Raw genomic sequence first — 6,000 nt, forward strand, 5'->3', positions numbered from 1 at the left:
GAAGTTTCTAAATTTTTGCAGTGAGGTAGATATTGTATCTTGAATGACCCATTCAAGGAAGTTCCCTTAGTCCAACTCAATGAAACCTATATCCTTAGCCCGCTGACAGAAACACTGGTGGCACATACTGAGGCCATATTTCTTGATCAGACTATGCTGGTTTGAGCAGAAGGTCAAGATGAGCTTGGTTCCTGTGTCCCTTTGACATATCCCCATCATTGTGGTAGATTGTGTGTGTGTGTGTGTGTGTGTGTGTGTGTATTTTTTTTAACACTTACTTTTTGGTGCTACAAGCTGCTGCAGGCTCATCTTGTATATTTCCTGCTCCAGTCTAGAGTCAGTCATTTCTCTCTCCTTTTATTTTTTTATTTTTTTTCATATATTTTATTGATTTTTTACAGAGAGGAAGGGAGAGGGATAGAGAGTTAGAAACATCAATGAGAGAGAAACATTGATCAGCTGCCTCTTGCACACACCCTCCTGGGGATGTGCCCGAAACCAAGGTACATGCCCTTGACCGGAATCGAACCTGGGACCCTTCAGTCCGCAGGCCGACGCTCTATCCACTGAGCCAAACCGGTTAGGGCTCTCTCTCCTTTTAAAACAATAAATATTTATGGTTGAAAGTATTACATATGTCCCCATTTTCCCACATTCACCCTCTCCAGCCCATCCCCAACCACCACCCCAGGCCTTCAGCACCCTATTGTCTGAATCCATGGGTTAATTATATATGCATACAAGGTCTTTGGTTGATTATCTCCCACCCACCCAACCTCCCCTGCCTTCCCTCTGAGATTCCACACACTGTCCCATGCTTCCATGACTCTGGATCTGCTCTGTTAATCAGTTTATTTTGTACTTAGATTCCACATATGGTGAGATCATGTGATACGTGTCTTTCTCTGACTGACTTATTTCACTTAGCATGATACTCTCCAGATCCCTCTATGCTGTCTCAAAGGGTAAGAGATTCTCCTTTTTGACTGCTGCATAGTATTCCATGGTATAAATGTACCACAGCTTTTTTATCCACTTATCTACTGATGTACACTTGGGCTATTTCCAAATCTTAGCTATTATAAATTGTGCTGCTATGAACATAGGGGTGCATGTATTCTTTCTGATTGGTGTTTTGGGATTCTTAGGATATATTCCTAGAAGTGTGATCTCTGGGTCAAATGGCAGTTCCTTATTTAACTTTTTGAGGAAACTCCATTCCGTTTTCCATAATGTAGAATCAGCCATTTCTCCATGGAGCTCTGATTCCTTTTATTGGAGAATGGTTAGAAACCAAGATCCAGGTTCTGGATGTTGTGGACTTTTAAGTGTTCTATGTGATGAGTCAGGGATATGTCATGTGAGTCTATACAAATGGCTTTTGTTAATCACATTAAGGATATTAACATATTCAGGAGACATTGTTCTCTAAAGCCATAGACTGTCAGAAACTTTCTTGTTTTCCATCCCCTTGGTGAGAAAGTAACATCTTACTCTTGCCTGGAGGGTCTGACCCTGTAGGTCACTTTGACCCAGAGAAGCAGCCTGGATTTCCAACCCAGGTGCAGAACTTCAGAATAAAGGCTGTCTAGACACAGTACTCCACTTGGTAGTTTCCAAGGGAATAGGGCCCTGCATCTGCTTCTCCGCCCAAGTTTAGTGCCAACCTCTTTATTCACAGCTCTGCCTAGCTTTGAGCCTATCAAACTATGTTCCATGTAAATATTACTTAAACTCTACTTTTCAAAAAAAATTCTATAATCTTTTTTTGAAGGGCATGATAGTTTGTTTTAATTAATTTATTTATTTTTATGATAGGTTATTTTTTAAAAATATATTTTATTGATTTTTTACAGAGAGGAAGGGAGAGAGATAGAGAGTTAGAAACATCGATGAGAGAGAAACATCGATCAGCCGCCTCCTGCACACCTCCTACTGGGGATATGCCTGCAACCCAGGTACATGCCCTTGACCGGAATCGAACCTGGGAGCTTTCAGTCCGCAGGCCGACACTCTATCCACTGAGCCAAACAGGTTTCGGCTATGATAGGTTATTTTTAAAAATTGTAACACACCGATCATAATGACCAGCATACACATGATGATGGATTTTCTCTTGGGTGTTAACACTGCAGTATTTTCGTATACTGAAATGTTCCAGTGGGACCGAGAACATTAGATAAGTAAAGATCTTAGATAAAAATGAACACTAAGCCCTGACCGGTTTGGCTCAGTGGGTAGAGCATTGGCCTGCGAACTGAAGGGTCCCGGGTTCAATTCTGGTCAAGGGCAAGGGGCATGCAGGAGGCAGCTGATTGGTGTTTCTCATTGATGTTTCTGGCTCTCTGTCCTCTCTCTTTCTCTCTGTAAAAAATCAATAAAAACATATTTTTTAAAAATGGACACTAATAATTCTGGTGTCCTACTCCACAGAATTAATTTAAAGCTCCTATGAATCAGCGGCATTATAATGTCATTATGAAGAACAAAAGTTCTCTCTCAAGTAGGCAGCATGAGCTTATCCTATATAATAAAAGCCAAATATGCAAATTGACCAAACAGCAGAACGACCAGTCACTATGATGCGCACTGACCACCAGGAGGCAGATCCTCAACACACGCACTGCCCCATGGTGGTCAGTGCACTCCCACAAGGGGAGCCCGCTCAGCCAGGGCCAGCCTCCACAGCAGCGCTAAAGAGCAGTGAGCCGAGTGGTAAGGAGCAGCGAGCAGGTGGGCGGTAAGGAGCAAGGAGTCCCAGACTGTGAGAGGAATGTCTGACTGCCTGCTTAGGCCCGCTCTCTGTGGGGAACAGGCCTCAGCTGGCAGTCAGACATCCCCTGAGGGCTCCCAGACTGTGAGAGGGCACAGGCCTGGCTGAGGGACCACCACCCCTCGCCAGTGCACAAATTTCATGCACCAGTCCTCTAGTACTCCTATAATTTCTCTCTCTCTCTCTCTTTCTCTTTTTCAGGTAAGACACCCCATCACCCCATACTTCCTCTACATGTGGTCTCTTTTGCTGTAACAAGTTAATAAACCTAACTTTCTAGGACCATAATTGTGTCCCTAGAGGTCTTTATTAGATGTGTTTTACCAGTGAAGAGGACAGTGGTGGGGAAATGGTTGTTTCTGAAACAGAGAAAGAAGCTGGAATTAGCTGCTACTAATCCCAGGTCTTTAGACTCAGTTTTTCTATGTAATGTTGGACAAGTCAGAGTTCTTGCATTAGTATAATTGTGTCAGTAAATTTGTTCTGATGACATTCCACTGGGTGTTGTGATACTCAGAAGAGAGAAATAAGACATGTTTCAACTGTCCTCTTCATGGGAGGAAAGAAAGGAAGGGTCTTGAGAGAGGGTGCGGCTGTGTGCAATATGGGTGGGAGCAAGTGGGGCCTGGGTCAACAACCTACAGGTTTAGTCCCTATCCAGGAACAAATTTCCTCCTTAGCCTTTCCCTTCTATCCTTTTTCCCTTTCCTCCCTGTGTACTGTCTGCAGTGGAGAATCCCTGGAAACAGGGTCACCAGATTTAGCAAATGAATATGCAGGATTCCCAGTTAGAGTTAAATTTCAGATAAACAATGAACAATTTTTTTCATGTAAGTAGGTCCCAAATGGGACATGCTTACACTAAACAATATTCAGCGTTTATCTGAAATTCAAATTTAATTGGGCAGTTCTGTATTTTAGGTGGCATTCCTACCTAGAAATCCAAGTACCTGCCAAGCCCATAGAAGTTTTTTGGAAAATTGGCCACACACATTTCCTGGGAGCCCCATTGTCATATTTGTTATCATGTGACTTGACAGGGATTGGCTGCCTGCCCATAGCAGCCAGCCATAGGTTGGAGAAGCTGCTTATCAGGGTGCCCAGAACTGGCTGGTTATTTAGTGGCCCAATCAGAGCCTCCCTCTGGTGGAATATACTAGTAAGTGGGTTCAAATTCCCATTTCTGCCTTTTTAGTGATTATATTTTAGACAAGGATCCTGAGCCTCTGATTTTTACATGAACCATATGTGGGCATTAAATGAGACACCATAAACATAAATAAGATCATTATTATTATCAATGTCAACATAATTCACACCATTGCCCTTTTTCTCATGAGATTAGGCCAATAGGGAATATCATAATCCCACTTAAAACTGGGGAAAGCCAGGCCCAGGATCATGCTATTAGGTTGAGTTCCTGGTGGAGCGTTGGCTAGGACCAGAGCCCTCCAAGCTCCTTAATCACCTCCTTGGTGGTCCGACTTGCACTGCTGTTTTTTTGTTTTGTTTTTTAATAATCCTCACCCGAGAATATTTTTTCTATTGATTTTTTTAGAGAGAGTGGAAAGGAGGAAGGGAGAAGGGGAGAGAGAGAGAAACATTGATGTGAGAGAGACGCATTGATTGGCTGCCTCCTGGATACGCCCTGACCCAGGTCCGGGATTGAGCCTGCAACTGAGGTATGTGCCCTTGACCAGGAATTGAATCCCTGACCCCTAATGCATAGTTAGGGCTGACACTGTAACCATGGGGCTGCATTGCTCTCTTGACAGGAGTTGCCATCCGGTCCACGTCCTCCCTGCAGACCTAGTGTCTGTGGTTGTCAGGACCATAGGTGATGTGAGATGATGGGTTCATTGCTGGGACCCCTTCCCCAGCCACCAGGGGCCTGAGGAAGCCTAATTGGTGTGTCTGGGGCCAGAAGTGCCCAATCACTTACCAGAAATAGCCTTAAGGACTCCACCCTTCAAAGGCAGAAGCAAAAGGTGTTTTCTGACTCTGAGCCAGATGGCTCTTGCCACTGATCTGGGTGACCAGAGCAAGCCACCTCCCTCTCTAAGACCCAGTTCTTCATCTGCCAGATGGGAACCTTTACAACCACCTTATGGACACATATTCATTAAACAATCATTGTTGACTAAACCAGTGTTGGTGAGAACAAATAGCGCCAGAACATCCACCCACTGATGCTGGAACTGTAAATTCTTACAACACTTTGAAAAACTGTTTGGCATCAACTATTAAAACGAACATACTCGGCCCTAGCCAGTTTGGCTCACTGGATAGAGCATCGACCCGGGGACTGAAGGGTCCCAGGTTCGATTCTGGTCAAGGGCATGTACCTTGGTTGCAGGCACATCCCCAGTGGGGAGTGTGCAAGAGGCAGCTGATCGATGCTTCTCTCTCATCGATGTTTCTAACTCTCTATCCCTCTCCCTTTCTCTCTGTAAAAAATCAATAAAATATATATTAAAAAAAACAAACGAACATACTCGTACTCATGACTCAGTGATTCCAGTCCTGGATAACCAAGAGATATGAGAGCACTCATCCACCAAAAGTATACACAAGCAGACAAATTGCACATCATCAGAGTGAAAACCTTTTGTGCTTCGAAGAACACCATTGAGAAAATGAAAGGTCAACCCATAATATTGGAGAAAATATTTGCATATCAGATATCTGATAAGAGACATGTATCTAGAATATATAAAGAACTCTTACAACTTAATAATAATAAATCCAAGTTAGAAAGAGCAAAAAATCTGAGTAGACATTGCTCCGAAGAAGATGCACAAATGGTTAATGAGCTCACGAAAAGATGCTCAACATCATTAATCATCAGGGAAATGCAAATCAAAACCACAGTGAGATACGACTTCATACCACTAGTATGGCCAGAATAAAAAAGACAGGTAACAGGTGTTGGGAGGACGTACAGAAATTGGAACACTTATACATTGTTGATGGAAACAAAAGGGGGCAGCTGCTGTGGAAAATAGCCTGAAAGTTCCTCAAAAGGCTAAACATAGAGTCATCATGTGACCCAGCAATTCCACTCCTAGGTATATGCCTAAGGGAAATGAAAATGTGTGTCTATACAAACACTTGTACGTGAATGTTCACAGCAGCATTATTCGTAATTGCCAAAAAGTGGAAATAAGTCAAATGTCCAACACATGATGGATAAACACAATGTGGTCCATCCACATGCAGGGATATTA

The sequence above is a fragment of the Myotis nattereri genome (genome assembly GCF_964212035.1).
Source record: "Myotis nattereri genome assembly, chromosome: 5".
Taxonomy (NCBI): domain Eukaryota; kingdom Metazoa; phylum Chordata; class Mammalia; order Chiroptera; family Vespertilionidae; genus Myotis; species Myotis nattereri.